A 13,147-nucleotide genomic window follows, 5' to 3' on the forward strand; every position below is an offset into this window, starting at 1 on the left:
AATCTACTCAGCTTTGGCTTTTATCTCTGAAGACTACCAAATCTCAATTATTTTTCTTGAAAGTCAGTTCTTTCTTCTCCCCATACATACCCAGGCAACAAGCATAAATGTTTCTGTAATGTCTTATATACCTCCTTTATTTCATTACTCCTACTTTCACTAAGGCTCTTCTTGCTACATAATTGATTCCAAGAGTCAGTCACTTCCCGTGGGTTGAAGGTAGTTAAGTTTTAAAACAAGTCTTTTGCTATCCTGTGCCACACCTCAAAAGTCAGTCTTCCTTCAGACAGTGTTAACTAGGGCAAAGAATATGAACATTGGTGAGGTGAGGGAGACACCTGTTAAAAATCACTGCTCTGCCACCTTGGGTAAGATTATCACTTAAATGAGGTAAGTATATACAATAGCATCACACAGTTCTGGATACTAAGAGAGCATTCTTTTTCGGGGGAGTGAGGAGTCACACTAGCAATGAAAGATTTCTGGTCTGGCCTTAAATCAAGACTGTACAATAATTCTCTCCACTCTCACCAAAACCACTAGAATACAGTTTTAAATTTGAGACATAAAATATCAGTCAATATACTTTGGGAGAGACAGTTTTAAAAATAACATCTTTCCAGAATAAGATTTATTTATTTATTTTTTTTGAGACAGAGTCTCACTCTTTTCCCTGGGCTAGAGTGAGTGCCGTGGCATCAGCCTAGCTCACAGCAACCTCACACTCCTGGGCTCAAGCGATCCTCCTGCCTCAGCCTCCCGAGTAGCTGGGACTACAGGCATGCGCCACCATGCTCGGCTAATTTTTTCTATATATTTTTAGTTGTCCGATTAATTTCTTTCTATTTTTAGTAGAGACAGGGTTTCGCTCTTGCTCAGGCTGGTTTCGAACTCCTGAGCTCAAGCAATCCTCCCGCCTCGGCCTCCCAGAGCGCTAGGATTACAGGCGTGAGCCACCGCGCCCGGCCTAGAATAAGAATTATTAAAAGAGATACAGTCTCTAGGAATAAGTTTCTATATAATTTAACCCAATTTAGACTTAAGTTGTATGAAATACCATTTATTTTATTATTTATTTATTTAGAGACAGAGTCTTGCTCTGTTGCCCTGGCTAAAGTGCAGTGGCATCATCATAGCTCACTACAACTTCCAACTCCTGGGCTCAGGCGATCCTCTTGCCTCAGCCTCTCAAGTGACTGGCACTACAGGTGCATGCAGCCACACCCAGCTAATTTTTTCTATTTTTAGTAGAGACTGGGTCTCACCCTCACTCAGGCTGGTCTTGAACTCCTGGCCTCAAGCAGTCCTCCCTCCTCAGCCTCCCAGAGTGCTAGGATTACAGGTCCCAGCCACTGTGTATGCCCAATAACCAATTTAGTTTATTAGGACTGGTACTAAGTAAAAGATAGTTGTTGACTGAAGGTATATTCTCCACTTCAAAAGATAATGCTGTGGGGGGGGGGGAGGAGCAAGGGCAATGTAACCTAAACATTTCTACCCCCATAATATGCAGAAATAAAAAAAAGACAATGATGCTATGTTTTGTGGCGTGCTTACAACAAAAGAGGAAATAAAAAACCCCAAAGGCCAGTATTTTAAAATAATAAATATTAAATGCCATGCTTTTCCTTAAGAAACAAAGAATCAACACAATCACAAGCTCTAAAGAGGGCAAGCAGACTTGACAAATCCATATTATCACGAGTGTTTGTATATCATTAAAGTTTATAGGTGAAAATATATTTATCTTACAAATATATTTGTATCTGTCTATAAATATATCTGTCTTATAAATATGAGAACTATGGATGCCCCAAAATATTCAGCCCAGTTTTTTCTTCTTCTCAAAGGGGGAAGAACTATCTATAGCCCATCGGTTGCCTTCTGCCTTACCTAGAAACATGTACACCAGAATGCCTGCCAAGGTCAAGAACTGGGATGGGTCATCGATGTAAAGAATGGTCTATTTACTTAGGAGTAGAGATTTGAAAGAGTTTCAAGAGGCAAAGAAAAGCTGTGTTATCCAGAAGCAGGAAGAGGCACTCCAGTAATGGAACAAAGGCACAGAGGTATGAAATAGCATAGCACTCTTGAGATGGTGTGCTAAAACAAAATGCACACCATCTCAAGGGGATGTGCTATGTGAAACCAGTAAGATTACTGAAACTGCAATTATTGCAAGTAAGAGGCAATGATATGAACAGAAATAAGGAAAGGAAGGCTGGGGTATAATTTATGCAAATAACCCCAGGGAAGTTATGGGTATGGGCAAAGAAAAGTTCTTAGGAATCAAGTACCAAGCTTAGTATTTTTATATGAGCTCAGGAAACCTGTGGCCCCAGGTAAATATTAACATTGCACCCGCAGCTCTGAAGCTAGCAGAAATAAGATGGAGGTAAAAACTGAAAAGTTATTAGAAAATAATAGGCACAAATGAAATTGCCCAGGGAGAACATATAATGCATGAAGGCAAAGAAAAATAATTCCAAGTATTATTTACAATATCACAGGAAAGTCAAGAAAAATTAAGACCTCAAACGATTCATGGATTTGGGAACTAGGAACAATGGAGACATATGCTGATTAAAAGTACCAAAGCAAAGAAACCACGTTCCCATTCGCTTGGGAAATCGCCTCTTTTCCTTATTAAGGCACAGTGAAGCTAAGAACATTCTGAAAATTACCTTAAAATCTACTAACTTCATATTTAGCCTCTTCTAAGCAGGAATAAAAACTGCTATGAGGGAAAGGGAGACATATATAACAAAGTGACCCTTTAAGTTATTCAAGAGTTCTTATGGACCAACGCTCATTTTATATTCAGGGTGGACCAAAAAAAAAAAGCTCTGAACCTTAAATTCTTTGCACTAACTATTTACATTCAGTTACTTAATAACTAAAAAAAGAAATCCACAAAACTAGTAAGGATTTAAGGATACACAAATGAATTAAGAACCCAATCTTGTTTTCAAACTACCAAGAGCCTAAAACTAAGCCTAAAGGAAACAGCACAACCTTGACCTCACATTCTTTTCAGGACCAGCAAGCATTTCCTCCTAGCACCAAATGTGTGTGTTCTGTCAAAAGGCCAGCCAGATTTTAGATGTAAATGTCTCTGTCGAATAATTCCCCACTCTCAACACCACTCACGGGGAGAAGCCCTTTAAAAATCTTCATTAGTTTTGATTTGGCTACTGAAACTAGTTTGGTCGAGTAGGAATAAGGAAAAATAAACTTATTCTACCTTACACCAAATCAGCCTTTAAGATGTTTTGAACTGCTGGAGATTCTCACTTATTAAGATTTCAAAAAACTAAAAGTACAGGTCATACTACTGCAAAAGTGCTTTGAAGAGGTAGGCTTTAATATTTTATAATAGTGCAGGAACCTCTGGTAAATAATATTTACCAGAACTGCTTACAACTCCATTTTTTATTTTTTAAAACCATAAAAGAGCGACAGAAAGACAACACAGAGTGAAAGTATTGAAAACAGCCTTACAACTTTATACAGAATAATACTAATAATAATACTAATAAGGTCTATATTTTTAAAATACCACATCCCACTGATAAGATTACACATTCTTATAGGACGTACAGATAGGGAGGATACTAGAAGAGAAAGTACAAAAGGAACAGAAAGTTTGAAAGGGGCCCTTAAATTCGTATGGCATAGCCCTTGGCGGCTTGTACCTTTTAAGCAATTAACGTGTTCTGCGTGTTATTTACACCTTTACACTCGTTTCCAAACTTTGGAATTATTTTTCTATTGGAATCTGAAAAGCTTTACGTTTCCTCATTAAAAAAACCCGATTCTTCCTCAACGTTGTGCCCCTAGGAGCTAGTCTCTCCTTGCTACACCTCCCAGGGTCCCTCAGGGACTCCACAGTTGATTCGATTCCCACATCAGGGACCTACCACCTTACGTAAGTATACTTCGCAAGGAGAAAGGCAGGTAAGAAAATAGAGCGCTAAACCTTCTCCACCAACAGCCGTCACACCCGACAAGGAGTGTCCTCCGGGGGCTTTCCCCCAGGAGCGCAGCAGTTCTGCAGCAGGGGGAGGGGAAGCGCTTTCAAACAGTCATCTCTTCCTCTTCAGGCCGCCAACGCCGACCGCACCACAGTCTCCTCCGCCCAAGCCCGATTCCCTCCCCCGCCCCAGCCTGGGTCGGAGCCAAACCCCACAGGAATGCAGCCCGGTCACATGCGCTGCGGCGGCGGTGGACGTGCGTCTCCCCCCGCATCCCAAGGAGACCCAGCGCCATCTTGCCCTGACGCAGTTACAAAAGTTACGGGAGAAAGCTTGTCTCCTTGTCCGCGCCAGCGCCCCAAAGTTTCGCAGAGGCCGAGCCAGGGCCCTCACCTCGCGCAGGGAGAGGAGAAAATGGTCAGGGAGAGCCTTGCGATTCCCTTCGCCACTGCTTGGGTTCCACATCAGCCGCGGCAGAAGCGATCCCCATCGTCACTTCTCCCTCTCTGCCTTTGCAACAGCCTCCCCCTACGGCTTCAGCCCCACCCGCTGCTGCAGGATGAGGTCATTGCTAGCCAATAACGACGCCCCCGACAGGCCACGTCGGGCACCGATTGGCTGCCGAGACCGCCTCTGCCTCTCCCCACTCAGCTTACCAAGCGCACCGGGTCGCTGTGGGGCAAAGGGAAGACGGAAACCGCCATTTCGGGAAAAGACCCCGAAAACAAGAGCCGGAATCGCCGTGTCATTTTAGGGGGGAAACCCTTGTTTTATTCTTTGGCCCTCCCCCATTTTTCTTCGAGATAACTGTCTCACTGTCCCTTCCTGGTTTAATCACCGCCACATAAGGAATTCCCACTCCCCTCCCCGTACATTGTCCCGCCGGCGGGGAAATCCTTCCCCGGGGCCAAGAGAAGTATAGGAGGCAGCAACGGCAACTGCACCGACGGCAACGGCAGCTTTTTACCCCGATACACGGTAGCAGGGAGGCGACGTTGACGGTGGCTGTATTTTTCCTGCTGCTTCTCCCCCCGACCTCTTCCGTTTCTTGCTCCTCCATCGAGACGGCACTGGACTCGCCAGCTCCGCTTTTATCCGGTGCCCGGAGCCTGCGCATTGGAGCCTACTCAGCCCCTAGTGGGCGTCGAGTGACACCCCAACCGGGTTCACCCTGCGCTTGAGGCCAGACGGGGGGGGGGCGTGGTGGAGAGGGCAGGAGGGAGAGAGGAAAGGGGAGACGGGACTGAGGTGCTTTTGGAGGTGGGAATAAGTGCATCGCTTTCGGAGGGAGATAGGGGGCTTGTTCCCAGACCCTACTGTCACTATCCTTCCACCCACAGTGGCGTGCCCAAGCTCACCTACATCCAGACTTCAGGGCTACTGCGGGAAAGAAGAACCAATCCCACCAAATACTGAAACTTCCCCAAACCTTGGGTGAATTGTTGAATGCATCTGTTCTGAAAAAGACAGAGATCTGTTCACCTGACTGCCTCCAGTTTGCTATCCTCAAGTCTCCCAGGAGAGGCAACGGCGGGCGGCAGCCCACAAGCAAAATGGCGGCGGGAAGCTTCATCCCCTCCCCCTCTGCCCCTGCGGAGCGGGGCGGGCGGGCCCCGTGCACTTGCCGCCGCCGCGGCCGCCGCCGCCGCCGCCGCGGCCGCCGCCGCCGTCGCCGCCATTTTCCCAGAGCGAGCGGCAGTGACACTGAGCGGGCGCAGGGGGCCGAGTCGGAGACGGTGCCTGAGTTCGGGAGCGGCAACAGAGGGGGCTAAGACACTCGGAGCAGCCTTGCCGTCGCCTCTACGTTCCTGTAGACTGTCTGGGTGCCCCCTCCCCTGACTCCTCGGCTCCTGGTGAAGAGGTTGCGAGCTGCTGTTTGGGGAAGGGGTGTGTGGAGTCGGGTCTTCTGTCCGCAGTGGCTGCTGTCTGGGGGTCGCCTAATCCCGGAGGTGTGGAGAGACTCCTTGGGGGTCGAGCACATAACGGGGTTCGGGTGTCTGGTGTGTGAACATCACAGGTCAGTGCCTGTCGTCTCCGTGGGAGTTCATGGGGTTTGCGGGGTAGGGGGCACTTGTGTTTCTAGGGGGGAGGGAAGTCTCTCATCTTTATCCTTCGGCGGGGGCAGTCGACGTTGACTCTAAGGTGTCTTTGCCGGGCAAGACGTTGCTTGTTTAAATCGAATTTATCCTTTCTCCTCCCTGTCCCTAGAAATGGAGCATTATGGCGGGTTTTAGGGTTGGGGAAGGGGAAACTGGCAGTTAAACCCCCTTGAGAGTGGGAGTTAGGGAGGGGGCGCACTCCTCATTGGCAGCGGGGTAAGGCCGCTTGAGTGAGGAGGGAGCTGGTGACTGTTAGTAGGGTTTGTGTGGAAGTGGTCCTAGGAGATGCCAGGTCTCCCTTTTCTCAACCGCGTCTGGTTCAGGTGCTGAAAAACCATATAGGCCCCATTTTATTCTTTTGCCATGTCTTGACTGTCAGTCTCTGGAATATGTTCTCGTCAATACGAGGGGGATTAAAAGAACGCCCTGGGCATCTCTCTTTGTGGGAGAGCGAGACAGCTCCTCATCCTCTCCGGGAGAGGGTAAACCCGCCCCTGAGGTGGTCACCCCAGTTCCCAGCCTTCTCAGTCTCCTCCCCCACTCCTCTTGCATTACCGCCGTCCTTTACTGTGCCGGAGCCTTAGGATCCACAATATGGCTCATTTTGGAAAAGCTTATTTTGACCAAGGGGTTGGCACAAACCCTGTGGCAGCAGACACAGATGAGAAACAAACGGTTCACTGTGCTAAACGGGGGAGGGGAGGGAGAAAAAAACAATCCAGGCTGCTCTCTTGCACTGGCCTTAGTTCCGTATAGATCCGTCCTTGCTGAGCTGTCTTAAGAATGATACAATTTAAAGTCAAAGAGAAGTCGCTAGAGTTAGCTCTGGAGTAAACCTAGTTTTGCCTGTTTTAGTCTCTTTTTAGAGATGTGAATAACGTAAGGTGTTTGGAGTTCCGGAGACCTTGGAGAGAATTAAGCGAGGTGCATTCAACTCTAGGCTGGAGACATCCACGCCTAATTGGAAAATAGTCCGTTTTCTCCTATAATTTCTGAGATGGGGAGTAAAAACTGAAATTTCCCTCTTTTGTCCTTTACAGATTCTAAAAATGGCGGCCCCAGGCTGATGTTGTGGTAATCTAATCAGCTCGGGTCCTCCACACCCCATGCAGTGCGTTTGTCTGCAGCATATTACAGGCTTATTATGTTTACATGAAAAGACTAGGCTTTTTTTCTTCCCCGAGCCGTTTACAAAAATGTGTTGATTTTACTGCAAATGACAGTGCTGTGTTTTAGTTGATTAATTTTATTGGTTTTTCCTGAGAGGCAAATAAAATGACTCCACTTTTCAAAAAAAATGAAAGCATTCAGGTAGCCTTGGAAATTTCAGTGGTGATGACAGATGCTCTTAAACATTAAAAAAATTATTTGGCTACTAAGAATAGTTTTTGTTCGGTTTAATCCAACCATCTTTTATTCGATATGCCAAAGTAAATTAAAATGTTTGGTAAGTGTATAAGTGCAACATTTTGCATGATTCGGATGTTTTAATCTAGAGTTAAACATTTCCCATCCAATTCTTGGCCAATTTTGGTTTTTGTATTCTGTTTCAGATTAAATTTTAGGGATCTGTACAAACAAGCCTAAACCTGTTACTTCATTGGATGTAAGGTGCTGTTCTTCCCACTGTTATATTTTGCATCCACTTCGCCAATGTATTTAAGCTTTCTTCAAGAAATTTCAGAGTTGATGGTGTATTTGGTAAAGTGAAGCTCCATACCTTGCTGTTTTTAAAAACTGTCTTTTAGCATAGTATCATCATTATGTAAGTAAAAAGTAAGGCTTTGATTCTTGATTTTTTTCCCCCCAGACATGCCCATTTACCTATTATGGGATTGTGGAATTTAGTCTGTTTTAATAGACCTTAAATAAAAACATTACCATAATAGGGTCTTGATTCTATTTTATGTTATTTTCAGAATTCTATAGACTGAGACTGAATATTAAATGTCAGGTGTCATTTAACTGTGTTTTTAAAAGTGTGATGAGAATTCATTTCCGTAGTAGGAGGTCGATCTTGTTTCTGGGTTGAACTAAGCAGTGAGGTATGATTGGGCCATTAGTGGCATTTAACGACCATTCTGATTGTGGAGCAACTGAAAGATGAGCGCCTTTCAATCTTAGTAGTACTAAGAAAGGTTGGAGAGTATGTACCCTTTCGGGACTCTAATTCCATTGTAAATAACTTAGGGCAGTATTTATTTCATGTGGTGAATATATGAACTAGGTTGATGATAAGGTTCTATTCTACAGAATAATTATAGAAAAGACTGGCTTAGGGATTTTCTACGTACCAGTGAGTTTCATCATGGAAGACTGAGCACACAACCTTACTTAGACTTTGAAATATTTTATTATGAAATGTTGGTGTGTAGTGGGAGAGTTTGTATAGGGATTTTGGGTCGGGGTAGTTAGGTTCTGTGGTTCAGAAAGTTGGTACTTTAAACTTACTATTCAATGTACGAAATCAGTATATACTTACAAATTTGATTTATGTAGCCATTGGAGGCAACAGTGTCTGTGCCCATGTTTTTCTTGGTAGTGACCTTGGTCAGGTGTAGACACACAAATCAATTGGATTTATTTGCCTTCAAACAAAAAATATCAGGTTAGAAATAAGAAAACCTACCTTCGATCTACCAGCTTTCTTCATACTGGTTTGCTTTATTGCTTTGGGTTTTGTTTGTTTCTTTTGTTTATATTGATGTTTTGGTTCCTGTAAAATGAAACTTTTTTTTTTAAAGTATCGTGCCTTATTTTCAATGGTTATTTTATAAATAATGTGGCTATGAATGTTTGGTTTTTTGTCAATTGACTATGCATATTTTAAGTTAGGATTGTCTAGACAAATTTGTTAAAAGGTTGGGCATAATTTTTGTTCCAGAGTTTTGAAACATTTGGTCTCCTGGGGGAAAACTAGTCAAATGGTCTTTGTTCTTATGATGGCTGAGTTTGAAGGATTAGTTGATCTGTTTAAGTGGATTTGTAGAAAACTGTAATGTAATTGGAGAGTAAATTTTATTTTTAGAGAGCACATTTTGATCATACTTCCCTGTTGTTGTCAGTGTAAATTAAAAGATCCCTTTGATCCCAATTTAAGTTTAAAACCTTTGCAGGTCTCCATTTCCCTTCAACTCTGTAGGACTGATACCTTTCCTATAATTTTGACTTGATTTCCTCACACCATTCAGCCAGAGAGTCTTTGCCATATATATATACCACAGTAAGCTCTAGGACTTCTTGGGTCTAAAAAGGAGGAAGTAGGGAGAAAAGCTAATAAATTAGGAGAAATTCTTCCCCTCCAAACATACCTTAGTGGTCTTAGGGGAATTGTAACTTCTTACATTGCCTTCTTAATTTCTCATTTTCATGCATAAATCTCTTAAAGCTATGGTTTTATTTTGATAGGTGTATTATGTGTAAACACTAACAGCTTTTTTTCTGGAAGTTACCACTGGGACTTAAATATATACTACCATAATGTATTTTAAATGTTATATAAAATCAACAACGTTTGAAGAGCTATCAGAACTGCTTAGGAAATAGTCGTATGCAGTTTTCTCAAAAGATGCTATATTTATTATTTTGAAAATATTTTAACATATAAAAGCTTTTGTCTCTAAAGGATTTATTCTTGGCAGATGGTAGATGCTCAGTTATTTCTTGAATGTAAAGCTTTTGTTTAAGCAAACACATTTATATCTCAAATGTTTTAGTTCCTTGTCATGTTTTAGAATAAATGTTAAATACTTGTATTCTCTGAGACTTTTTAATATTGAGGATAGAATTATTTTTACTTATGGTAAAATTATTTTTTTTGTTGACTCACAGAATAACGAATATTATTTGAAATATTTCTGGATGAACGTTACTAGCTTTTAGGCTGGGTTTAAAATTGGAGTGGCTCAAATTTACTGTTTGGTAATGTACAAATGTTGGGAGGAGCCTTATAATTTTCTTTGTATTGAAAGAATAGGCTGGGCGCGGTGGCTCATGCATGTAATCCTAGCACTCTGGGAGGCCGAGGCGGGCGGATGGTTTGAGCTCAGGAGTTCAAGACCAGCTTGAGCAAGAGCAAGACCCCAATCTCTACTAAAAAAAAGAGAAAGAAATTAGCTGGACAACTAAAAATATATATAGAAAAAATTAGCCGGTCATGGTGGCGCATGCCTGTTAGTCCCAGCTACTTGGGAGGCTGAGGCAGTAGGATCACTTGAGCCCAGGAGTTTGAGGTTGCTGTGAACTAGGCTGACGCCATGGCACTCTAGCCTGGGCAACAGAGTGAGACTCTGTCTCAAAAAAAAAAAAATAATAATAATAATTTTTTTGTATTATCTAAAATTTTATTTAATGTGCAGAGCAGTATTTGTGGTTGAAAATTGTTTTCTGTGCTAAATTGGAAGTAGACAATTTTTAACTAAGAATGTTGCTATTGCTATTGAACAGTGAGTATTTTACTGTATGTTAAGTGATACAAAGCAATTTTGTTTTGTAGCTGTGAACTTTCATGCTCAGTGTTACATTAAAAATCAAATGATGGTGACCCAGACTGAGTTAATTAGATATTTTTTTTAATGTCTTTAAGAATATGAGAAATTTTTATTAATTGTTAGTTACTAGGATGCTTTTTACTTAAGTCAGAATCAGGAAAATAGTTGGTCTTTTTTTAATTTTTAAAAAAATATTTTCATTTTATTTTATTTGTCGTACAGACAGGTCTCACTATGTCACCCAAGCTGGTCTTGAACTCCTGGCCTCAAGGGATCCTCCCACCTTGGCCTCCCAGAGTGCTGGGATTACTGGCATGAGCCACTTCACCTGGCCAGATTTTACAGTTTTATTGGAAATCTCATTTGGTTAGTTACCAAAACTATTTAAGTTCTTTGGGATGTTGAACATTTTTAATGCAACAGGTCAACCAAGAATTCTTTTTTAATATGTTGCATTAAGATGCCACTAAACAGACATTATGCCTTTTAATGAATAAATAATTAACCTATAATGTAATAACTTGAGTAAATAATCAACTACTTATCCATAATTTTTAATTAAAATATTTATTTTTGCATCTTAAAACTGTTTCAAATGTGAAGTCTGGGTTTAAGAAAGAGACGTGTGTATAAATCAACATGAGAAACAAAATGATTCATGTAGCTTTCTTTTTTTTTTTTTTTGAGACAGAGTCTGGCTCTGTTGCCCGGGCTATGAGTGCCATGGCATCAGCCTAGCTCACAGCAACCTCAAACTCCTGGGCTCAAGCGATCCTCCTGTCTCAGCCTCCTGAGTAGCTAGGACTACAGGCACATGCCACCATGCCTGGCTAATTTTTTCTATTTTTAGTTGCCTGGCTGATTTTTTTTTTCTATTTTTAGTAGAGACAGGGTCTCGCTCTTGCTCAGGCTGCTCTGGAACTCCTGAGCTTAAGCAATCTTCCTGCCTTGACCTCCCGGAGTGCTAGGATTATAGGCCTGGCCATGTAGCTTTCTTTATTCATATTTTTATGGCAATTGGGGAAGAAGGGTAATTTTCTAGCAACTCTTAGATTGCTTAATTTAGAGTTAATGCAAAGGAAGAAACATTCTTCGTCTTGAAGTTTATTATTGAGAAAGATAATATTGAGTAATCACACCTGCGTCAGCCAAGTTGGTTGCAGCATTTAAGGTCTGAGCCTGTGGCAGAAAGCTAGGATATGACAGTGGAATTGAGTTTATAAGATAATTTTAAGATTCACATAATTATCTTGTCTAACATTTGAGACCAATAAAAGTTTAATTTTTTCTCATTTATGTTGACTTTTGTTTTCAAAGTGTATTTAAAACATAATTTATGCTTAAAGATTTAGAATTTATCCTGATAAGTTATTTTAAACTTACTTGAGTTAAACAAGTTTAAAGGCTAAATATGTTTTCCCATTTTTCTCACTGGTTTAAAGTCAAGCGTAGTCTCAGTGGTTTTTAGCAAAAAGTGAAGAATGTGAAAAAAATTAACCATTACCACTTAGGATATTGTCAGGAAAACACCGTTTTGGCTTTTCAAAGGTTCACATATAAGGACAATGTATATGAGAAAGATATACTCTTTTAATGTTTTTGTTTTCTTATTTCACAGACAATAAATGTAAGTTTCTGTTTTTGAGTTTACAGGTATCTTGAATTCCTCTTATTATCTTGCTCTATGTACCATTAAAAGAAAGACAACGTTCAGGAATTTGAAAACCCATTTCTCTTTAATGAAAGTGGCTAAGACGGGAAGATTTTCGATGTGGCTTATTTGGATAGTTAGGACTGTGCTCCAGTAAGCCATAAATGGGAGTGGGGGTGGCTCTGATTTTGGTCTGATACATAATAACTCTTATCCAAAAAATAAGATTGTTCTATTTGCAATTATTTGTTTTTCTGCTTCTCTATAGATGAAGATTGAATTGACAGCGTGTATACATCTTACATGATTAAGCCTCTACTGAAACAATATTTTTGAAGCACAGACAAAAGATGAATTTGAGTAGCTACTCTTTTCCTGGCGCCAAGGATACCTAGAGAGATAAGATTATCCCTGCCTTGGGGAATCTCATAGTTTATTTCTGCCTCTCAAAAGGCTACTGTTTAAGGGTTTATTTGGATGCAAGGAACAGAAATCAGCTGTAGCTAGCTTACGTAAAGGATTTCTTATAAGGCTGTGGCGAGATCTCATAGAATCCATTTGAAGAAAGTACAGATGGACCTCACAGGAATTGGCAAGGTGTCAGAGAGCCACTAGTTTCTATCTTGATCCTTCTAATTATCTGAGACTGGTTAAGGAGATGGTGGTGGGGTGAGTATTTATGGTGTGTGGAGGGGAGTTTCCTTGGATGGAGAGCAAGAGAAAGACGTCTCTAATTTGTCTGAAAACAACTGTCTTTTTTTAGGGATGTTCAAATGTACTTGGAAGGGCCTCTAAAACTAAATAATTGATATGTCAAACTGATAATCCCATTTTTTAATTAAAAAATGTACACACATGTTGAGGAATGCTTACAAAAAAGCAAGATATTTTTGTTTTAACTTTTTATTTTAAAATAATTTCAAATTTACAGAA

At 41.3% G+C, this 13,147-nt stretch overlaps 1 protein-coding gene across 1 annotated transcript in view; it reads left to right on the forward strand.

Annotated features, from left to right (window-relative positions):
• The first annotated feature begins 5,639 nt into the window (after positions 1-5,639).
• The window catches only part of KMT2E (lysine (K)-specific methyltransferase 2E), a 93,913-nt gene continuing 86,405 nt past the window's right edge, over positions 5,640-13,147 (forward strand). Inside the window, exon 1 of the mRNA XM_012650329.1 lies at positions 5,640-5,991. The gene's annotated coding sequence lies outside the window, so the exon portion shown is untranslated. The remainder of the gene's footprint in view (positions 5,992-13,147) is intronic.

This window comes from Propithecus coquereli, unplaced genomic scaffold, assembly GCF_000956105.1.
Source record: "Propithecus coquereli isolate 6110/MARCELLA unplaced genomic scaffold, Pcoq_1.0 Scaffold32, whole genome shotgun sequence".
Classification (NCBI taxonomy): domain Eukaryota; kingdom Metazoa; phylum Chordata; class Mammalia; order Primates; family Indriidae; genus Propithecus; species Propithecus coquereli.